Source organism: Apis cerana, linkage group LG7 (genome assembly GCF_029169275.1).
Source record: "Apis cerana isolate GH-2021 linkage group LG7, AcerK_1.0, whole genome shotgun sequence".
In the NCBI taxonomy this organism is placed as follows: Eukaryota; Metazoa; Arthropoda; class Insecta; order Hymenoptera; family Apidae; genus Apis; species Apis cerana.
The window spans coordinates 12,497,086-12,507,183 of NC_083858.1; the positions used below are offsets into that span (position 1 = coordinate 12,497,086).

General features: G+C 40.1%; 1 protein-coding gene across 7 annotated transcripts in view; it reads right to left on the bottom strand.

Moving 5' to 3' along the window:
• The window catches only part of LOC107999339 (BAI1-associated protein 3), a 90,398-nt gene extending 81,049 nt beyond the window's left edge, over positions 1-9,349 (bottom strand). For 2 of the 7 annotated variants that reach the window (XM_017059097.3, XM_017059095.3), the window contains exon 1: positions 3,845-4,241. The gene's annotated coding sequence lies outside the window, so the exon portion shown is untranslated. Of the gene's footprint in view, positions 1-992; positions 1,767-3,844; positions 4,242-6,969; positions 7,287-9,032 lie in introns of those variants that run through there. The other 5 variants (XM_062077312.1, XM_017059096.3, XM_062077311.1 and 2 more) reach the window with 4 other exon arrangements.
• Positions 9,350-10,098: the final 749 nt, after the last annotated feature.

A 10,098-nucleotide genomic window follows, 5' to 3' on the forward strand; every position in this document is an offset into this window, starting at 1 on the left:
AAGTGTGGAGAACAGACTCGGTTCGATCGTCCATTTCGGATCGAAATACTTTCTTTCGTTTTAATCTTAAATCTTAATCTTAATCTAAATCTTAATCGAGTCGAATCGTCCAACAGTTGGAGAGGAAATAAGGACTTTTCTTATTTTCATATCGAAATTTTAGGAATATTCGAGAAAGAACCATTTCCGGAAACCTTGAATTCGAGGAAGCGAGCTTTTTAAACTTCTGCAATACCGATCGATAATGCTCGAAATTAGGCAAATTGCGGGATAATAAATCCATCGTCCTTCTACTTTTAAACACTCGGCACGAGATTTATTTTCGCGTAAATAACTCACTTTTAAGAAACACGAAGGAGTTAGAAAGGAGTAGCGATTAGGCTTCTTTCTATCGTTATTTTCAAGAATAAACGGTTCATTTGCATCCATTTCGAGGACGTTTATTGGAAAGTATACGGCGCTGTGATTTCGATATTAACTATTGGCTTCGATATGTATGTATATGTTTGGAAAAGTACGTAATAACGGAGCCGTTCAATTTTGATCGCGAAAAGAAAAAGAAGAAAAAGAAAACGAAAAAGGAAAAGGCTCGTATCTTATGCAAACGTTTAAAACGTATGGAAGTTACGTTTTATTTTTATTTCTATTTTTTTCTTTGCTGCGAAAAGAAATATTTCATCCCAGAATTAAGCAAGCACGAGGACGCGGTGGTGCGTCGGTTTTAGAGAATGTAAATGTACAAATTAATTTTCTAATTAAAGATCTCCTTTTATGATAATTAAGTTAATCCGCGCCAGCCCTCGCCTTTCTCACAATTACACGTACGAAGAATTTTTAATAGGATAATAGAAAATGGAGTATTCTATTTTTATAACCAATAAATAAAGTATTTGCAAAGGAAAAATTCGAGGACGATTGTCGCCAAGATCGAATATATCGTGCAATATATTCTACGACGAATATTTTTCCAAGCTTAAGAAAATCTTTCTTACCGTCAAAAGATACTCTTCTCTGGCGGAGAAGAAAGATTCGGCCAACTTTTCCACCAAAATATTTTCGTTTCTCGCTTCCTCTCTTCCTTTTTTTAAATAATTTCCAACTTAGATCCTAATTTCTGAAAGTTGTTTTCTTGGTTTCGTTGGTTATTGATCGACGGCAAGTGGAAAGTTTGGAAAGATAAATTCACCAGCCTGCAACACACGCTCCTCTCGGCCGTTGCGTTCAAGAGAAATTAATCAATAGTTTTCAACTTGTGTCTTCCTTCCGCTCCAGTTTTATATCCGCAACGAAAATTTCGGTTGTTTCGTTCCTTATATCGCCTGATCGATCCAGATCCGCAAACTGCACGAAACCGAGATACATATTTTTTCTCTTATTCTCTCCGCTTCCATCTTCGAGCTTCCTCGACTTTTCTCTATTAAAATTCTATCCCATCGATTATATCCCAACTTACCAAGTGAAACAAACAAAAGTTGACAAGTCCCTCTTTTTCACTAGCTCCTTTCTCTTTATTCCATCATAATTTTTCATCGAATTCGAATTGCTCAAACGATACAACTGTATTCTCTCTAGAGAAGTATTTAACACGTTAGAATATTAGAGAGCTACCCTTAAAAATCGTCGTCAAGAAAAATATTAAACCGTTGTTGATGACAATTCTGAATAGCAATAGTGCCAGTAGCGAAACGTGTGACTTTCTTACGGCAAAGCGAGAGGTTAATTATTACAAATAAATTTCTTCCCCTCTTTATCCACCATCGCAACTTCTGCTCGCCATCCAAAAAAACATTTTCAGTTTCCAGTCCTCGGAAAATCGAAGCTACCGAAATGGTTTGCGCGCCAAAGATTTAAATTTTAATTCGAACGAGCCAGAGAAGAACTGCTACTCGAAACAATTGGGTGATCTTGTACCCGACTTGCGGATATAAATAAAATCTTGGACTTATTATGGAATTGAAGTTGATTTAGCGTCGTTAGGAGGAAATTACAAGCCGATTACCGAAATGAGGATTACCGAAATAACTGGAAATAATTGGTGGATAAGCAAAAAGCTGGCGATTAGCATTTCCGCGTAGCGAAGGGTGGATGGCGGAGCTCCCCCTCCCTGCAATCCTGGAATACGTAGGCAGATACGTAGCTAGATACTGTTACGCGATTGCACCCCATGATACAGGACCGCGGTAACAAAGTAAAGTTAGTTTCTGTTTTCACGTTGAAATTTCACGCGGGGGTGGGCGAATTAAATTACGAACGACAAATATATACGTGTATATGTGGCTGGGTAGCCTTTGTGCATTTCTACGCGTGTTTAAATTTTGATCTTCGTATCTGCTTCCTTTTTTCTTTTAATTTTAATTCTACCCTTTCATCCGTGGATACAATAATCCGAGATATAGATCCCTTTTAGGTAAGAAGCACGATCACGAGCTCTAAAGAATTCGTTTACTCCAGCTGGTTAAATTAATCCATCTCGTTCGATTCATCATCCTTGATTCTTTTATTCCTTTATCCTTCTCTTCCATTCGCATTCGAAGCTACGATCGATCCTCCTTATTAAGATTCTTGCAATTTCACGTACGATTTTACGATAATTTCAATTTCGTTTTTAATTAACCGACTGCGATGACCCACATTTTTTTGATCCATCGAAAAAACTCATTGGCATATTCAAATATAGATATATATACACACCGTGTAATTAAATTCGAGGATATAACGAACCTTGACATCCTCCTCCACGTTGAAAATATTCAAATTAATTTTTCGAGAGAGATCTCTTTTTCGCGACGAGAGAAAAACACAAACCTGAAACTTGAACTTTCCAAAATATACGAACCACTTGTTACTTTAGGTTCTAAAAGAAAAAGAAAAAGAAAAATCCTTTGCTAAAATTGTTCAGAGATATTTTATCTTACCGATCCACGAAAAAAGTAACGAATCAAAATTCGATAACAATAATCGGATGGGAATCGATGATATCCCGTAACTCGAGAGGGATCTCGCGCAATCGACGATTCACGAGCCGTTTCTTCGTTTCTCGATACATTTATCCGATATATTTCTGCGCGATATTTGTCAACAAACGTATCCACATCGACGAAGCGAGCGAGTTTGCGATAAAAAGCAGCTGTGTATGTGGAACGAGGACACGACGCGAGGCAGCAAATAGGGAAAAAAAAGAGAGAGAAAAAAACCCATCTCTGACCAGGTTCGGTATTTATTTAAAAATCGAATATCCACGTTCTAAAAATGCGATCCCCCCCGACCTTCGCAATCAGGGTTGAAACTTTCTCTTCTTTCTCCCATCGAACGGTCGGCCACAATTTCGCACACACGATTACACCCTTTCGCCTCGTCACCTTTTTTTTTTATTTCTTTTTCCTCGAATAAAAAAAAAGGGGGAGGAGAGAGAAGAGAGTTATTTTAAAATCAAGCGCGAATGATAGTGCAAACGCGAACGCAGAGGATCCACAACGATTCCGCGGAATGATGACAACGAAACTATGGAAACACTTTCACACTTTCGAATACTCCCCAATGTAATTCGACACGAACGCGCTGCGAAAAATCTTAAAACGGAATTTTTCTTTTTTTTTCGACAAGGAAAAACAGTCGATCATCGGTCATTCGGCAAGCACCACCGCGATGGATCAGGTCGGTCCACGCCGTATACGTCCGTCCACCACCACTTTTTCCTGCCCCGAAACGAGACGCGTTCGAAAACGAAACGAGCGATCGTGAAACGAAGGATCGCGAATCGATATCCACTCCTCCCACCCCCGCATCACTCACTCGAGCTTTCAAGGTGCGGTGAACCTTCGTCTTCTTCCTCCCAAGTACTCACCACCTCCGTTCTCATCCGTAACGCTCCTCCTCCTCCTCCTCCTCCTCCTCCTCGCGCGAACGCGAGTTCGTCCACCCTCCTCGTCCAAGCTGAAGTCGACTCGACGAGTTTTCACTTGGCGAGAAATCGACGCGACGGGGGAGATAAGAAGACGCAGGGGAGAGCGGGAAGGGACGAAGGAAGAAAGGAAGGAAGGAAGGAAGGAAGGAAGGAAGGAAAGAAGGAAGAAAGGAGGCGAGGAAGGAAAAGAAGAAAAACGTACGCGAGAGAAAGGAGCAGCGCGTAAGGTCGAAATCTGGGATAGCCACTTGTGGAGCCGGCGGATGACCGGGCGCGTAAACCAGACTGGCGGGTTGGCAAACAGGTGAGACACCGTCGCGTGCCCGTCTTTCTCCGTCTCCTTTCCTCCCGCTCTTTCCACCCCACCCCCGTCCCAATACCCTCCTCCAATAACCCGGCCGGCCCGTTCTCCGTCTCCCTTTCGCGCCCTGCCATACCCCTACACGCTCCTCCCCCACTCCCACCACTCCTCCCTCCCAACTCGACGCGTATTCAACCCCCAGATTCCCTCTACCACCACTCTCTCTCTCTCTCTCTCTCTCAATTTCCACCAACGATCTTCCCTCGCGTCCTTCTATCCTTTAGGCCCCCTGTTTTCCTACGAGTTTTCCCGTTACCTTCTCTTCTTTCCCTTCCGATGCTTCATCAAGCTGGTGGCTACGCTCGAGGCCGACCCTCCTCCTCTCGCAATCCGCTCGCCTCTCCACCCTCCCCTCGCCCGAGATAACCCTACCTAGAGAGCATGGGGCTCTCTCTCTCTGCAGGGGTTACAACCGGAGGTGCTTGCGTGCGCACCACGTCCATCGATCTATTTCAGCTCACCTACGCTCCTCTCCTGGCAAAGCCTGGCCCCTGCCGTTCTCTCCAACGCTGCCTACCTGTGCGCCTCCTGCCTTCTGCACAACGATCGCCGGCCAACGATCAACCGACCAATTTTATCGCGATCCAGAGATCCCCTCGAGGGATCGCGTTAAACTCCGCGCTATCCCTCCGCCATTATATACGTGTATATATACGTGTATGTATGTACGTAAGGGTGGATCTCGCGGCTCGATCCGCTGAGAAACTTTCGATACCACGATACCACCACTCGTCGTCGTCCGATTGGTATGATTCCATTATTGAAATGTGGAATATAATATAATTTTTGGGCAAAATGGCAAAAGTTTGTGGTAAAGTTTGGAATACGATATTCCACGAATGTTAAATGAAATTTTTGAATTATTTTTGCTTTTGTGTCTTCTACTTTTTTTTTTTTTTGGATCAGAAATTATCCTTAAATTATTCCTGCTCTCGCGCGGTCTAGTCCCGAGGAAAGGATCTCTGAAAATTTGTCACGGCGTTTTATGGGACGAGGAGAAAAGTCTTTGGTATTCTGAACGCGTTGAGTAGTGATAATTTTAAGGAAGTGGGCGAGAAGAAATTGTCCTTTGTTATCGGGCACGAAACCGCGTTTCGCACGTCTTTTCTTTCCCCGCACTCTTCCAACGAGGCATTGTAAATTTGAATATCGATGTAAAAATTCGCGGATACGTATACGTAAAAAATATTTCTAGCGCGCGTCTCGTTGGTAAAAAGAAACCTGTCCGTTCATCGGAATATAAGTTCGAACGGAGGAGGATTGGCTCGGCGCTGTGATAGGGCAAATTCTAGAAGACGAGGCGAATAACCGGTAATAGTTTGGATGGGAAAATAGAGCGGTAGGGAAGGAAACTGGGGCAAGAATTAGAGGGAAAAGAAGATTCGAAGAACCGACCGAGGATCTTATAGATTCCGCGCCAAGATAAGAAATTTAACAAACGAGATAAGATCGGAAAATACCCGAAATATCTCGTCATCTTCCCTCTCTTAATAAAACAGACGAAAGTAAATTTCAAAAGTGATTCGACGGACACAACTTTTTCTTAAACGTGGGCAAGAAAAGTATCGAATCCGCTCGAAAATCGGACGCGCTCGCGGGTGAACGTAATTCGTTGACGCTCGAAACGCAAGCGAAATCGTTTATCGAATTCCATCGGACGAAACCTCGATGCGGTTAGAAACACGCGTTGCAAAAGGAGGAGAGTATTTCGACCGATTTTCAATCGATCCCGACGATCAAATTTCCGATCAAAGGGTGACGATCGTTCGTCTCAACGTGTTTGTAATTCGATTTTATACATATATATATATAGAGAGAGATACCTTTATAGAAATGCGACTATTTAAATCATAAAAGAAAATTATCCCTTTGTAGTCTGACCACCGGTCGATAATTCCATTCTTAGTCGAGCTGGCTCCGCTTTCGAAAGCCGATCGTAATTAGGACGTACGTTTCGATCTCTTTGTAACCGCCGTTAATTATAAAGATTGTCGGTTGAAAGAGGTTGTTTTCACAAGAGAGAGAGAGACGCGAAATAAGAGAACATCCGTACGGAATATCGATTCGCGTAGAAACTTGCAAAGGTCTAACTCTAAAACGTTCGCGCCTATTGACGCAACGTGTGCGTCATCTCCTACCGTGTCCCTAATAACACGACACGTATCCAGCATGTACGTCCAATAATACTTAATTATCGATAAATCGTCACGTTCCGACCGTTGATCGATTCAGAATTCGAATTGAAAAGGTTTAGAAAGGGGAAAAGAAGATGGTGCACGTAAGTTTTGCGCGTTAAACGCGTATCGATCGATCAGGGCAGCTGCGTTTGAATAGAATAAAGCGGCAAGGTTTAATGGAATCGTGTTATCGATGTAAACGACTTTTACGAACGTCGAGTAACGAGGGTATGCGGGCGAATTGCGCAAGGTACGAAACAGGTGGAAATCTTTATTCGACGATCGTCCAGATTTTACAAGTATTATCCTTCGTTCCGTTCGTTTCTTGCTTTCGAGTTTATTGTTTCGTTTTTGACGAATAATTCTTCAAAATTTCAAGTTTTAATCGAAACTATCCGTAAAATGATAGAATCTTACGAAGATATTCCCCAAGGATAATATCTCTTTCTGATAATATCCTTTTCCCCCTCTACTCGCCTTACGTTCAACATCTTCTCGACAAAATATCAGCAAGGTATAAAAATTACCTTAATTCAACTCGATCGATTGCAAACGTTACTTCCTCTTTCTCGAAACGTATTCCTCTAAATTCCACGCGATTAAATTCGCCCCTTCCTCCTCCTCGAGATTTTTCCTCGGCAATGTAACGTTTCCAGATCGACTCGCGTACCTGGATGAAGGTGTAGCGACAATCAGTCGAGGAATTCTCCCATTTCTCGCCTCATCCATCCGTCACAGCGAGACTTCGAGATCACGATTACGATTAAGAAGAATGGATTATCGAGTATCAATATCATCCTTTCGATTTCTTCGCTTCGAACAACTTTTACTACCGTCTCCTCCTGTCTTTTTTCAATGCTTCCGAATTAACAGAGAGACGAAAGTGTATTTTCGGATAATTAGAATAATTGAAATTCCTTTCTTTCGCGTTGTACTATTCAAAGTGCAAGCATAAACTTTTTTAAACAGCGGTAGAATCGTCTTTCGACATTTTTAATTATTTTCCGTTTCTCTTCAATGAATTAAAACTAGTTCAAAAACTACACGTTTTCGTTCGCTTGCCATTGCGACTTTCTCCGCCACGCGCTCAATTCAGTATGAATTCGTTTAACCGGTCGAGCGTATTTATCACGTCTGAATACGTTGTATTTACGTATCGTAATCCAAGTATGTAAACATCGAAACGCTGCGAATAACACATAATAGGATAATAGAACGTATATTACGGTTAATCCGTATTGTTATGATATTATATCATTTATAAAATTTATAACGAGAGATTCGTGACAGATATTCGTCTTATAAATTGAAAAATCGTCGATCGTTCTTGGATTATTAATCCGTCCAAGTTTCTTTACTTCTAAAGAAGAAACAGATTCGAGTTAAATATGCGTAATACGAATTACATGGACATTTTTTCCCCTTTTTTTTATCAGATAAATATTATCTGTGCGAATAAACATTCGAAGAATGGCGGAACAAACACATAGGATGGAACGTGTTTCGAGAAATGTTTGCGCACGCGAAAGTTTCGTCATCGTTGTTCAGCTGTTCGCTTCTTCTCTATCTGTTGACAGGTTCAATAAATGTTATCGCGACTTTTCTGCCCACTTTCGATATAGCCGGTATATGCGTTTTATCAGAATTTATTCACTCGAAGACAACAGATGGCTCGATAAGCCAGTTAATCGAAAGGGAACGGGTAATGGAGTTCGTTTTTTCTTCCAATAACTTTGGTCTTCCAATGCTTTATATATAAAGTTTGCAGTTTTAAGAATTTTATTTTTATATTTAACCTCAACGAGGCGATTCCGTCATTGAAAATAATAAAGTAATAAAATCGAGGTTTTTGAAAGAAAGTTCTATCTTTCTATCCCATTGTCCATGTTCGTTTAGAATAAAACGTAGAACGAGAAGGATAAATATATGCCTAAATCATTTGCTGGGCGTTAACGAGAGAAAAGTTGAGAAAGAAGCATAAAAATTCATTAACACGACGTTAAATCTGGCAAAACGTTGAAGCAACGTTCCGTGACTTGGGGCAAAAAAGGAATTACTCGCGAGACGAGTTTGAAATCAGAATTAATTCCGATCGTCGAGGCAGATAGGAATAATTCCATCGATCGTGCAGAAATTGGCTCGAGGTATCGCGTATCAAAATTAAATTTTGATTAATAATTTATCAATACTTTCAGTTTCATTTTTTTACACTAACCGGAAAACTAACAACGGAGTTTGCCAAGTTTCATTGAACATTCCGATCAACGACAATCAGTTTCTTCTTCGCTTTTCATTCGTGAGAATTCTATTCTTTGTTTCTCGTGTTGCAATTTTCAAGATATTTACAGGTCTGTGTCTCGTCAAATCTATATAATTAATTAATTAATTAATTAATTAATTAAAACGAGAGACGTAATTGCACTGAGAAATAGAAATATCGTTTTTACGTGGAACTCGAGAATGGAGAAAATGAGATTTCGATAAGAGAGCGTAATGATAAATGGAATAATTGAGGTTCTAAAAAAAAAAAAAAGATATTTCTAAGAAATCGAAAAGAGGATAAGACGTGTAGATAAAATGAACTTGTAACCTCCTTCCAATCAATGTTATTGGATTTTCCAATGATGCATCGGAATTTAAATAACGCATTATTGCTCGTCTCCTTCCGAGTTAACAGTTGGAGTTGAGTTTAAGGACGTCTCGAATTCAGCCTGCCTTCGAGCATGTCCTTAAACTTCTGTTTCCCTCCAGTTAAAGTTGTCCGAGTCTTAGACACTCGAAATTCGTCGTAATCACAGTGTCAGATTGCTTAATCGTTTGCTACCTACGCACATATAAACACACATATAATTACTTTATTCCATTATGAACTTGAAAAACCTTTAAACAATTTAAACTCTCAACATTTGCGTTAATTGGGCCACCTTCCCAATTTTCATTCATGAGAATATATATATATTTATACGAAGGATTCATCGATGTTTCTGAAAATGATTTTATCAACTTACTCACGATAAGTTCTTTTCTATTTTTTCTTTTCTTCAGTTTTAAATAACATCGATCGTATTGTATCTCGCTCGTTCTCTACCATAGAATCGAAGATTAATTAACGAGATAGTTGGTTTGAATCGTGGATGCGCTATATAAACGAGTTATTAACGCGAATGAAACCAAAGCTGGATGAGAGGATGTCGTTGTAACTGTTGCTCTTCCGTGAACATTATCGTTGATATTGTTATCTTGCGCGATGATTATAGACACGGAATATTTATTCAAAAATCTGAAATTATCATCCACGAATAACGCAAAATCGACGAGTTATTCTTCTCTAGAATAAAAAAACACTTTCGAGATTACGGTCGAGTGTCGGCAATAATTAACGAGGATCTTTTATCGGTAGTTGCTTAAAAAAATTTGCATATCGTTGTAGATCATCCATGTAACGAATCTACTTACGAAGCGCTTTCCTCCTGATATGACAAAAAATATTTTGCGAGTGACGAGAAAGATTTTAAAAGCAATAATGATTGCATATCGTAAAAAAAAAAGAAAAAAAATAGTAGTCGAGAGGCTTGCATTTTCAAATAAAAATTTTCTCGAAGACTAAACTGTTTCGTGGCATGAAAGATCGATCTCTTCGTTTATATGCAAATTAA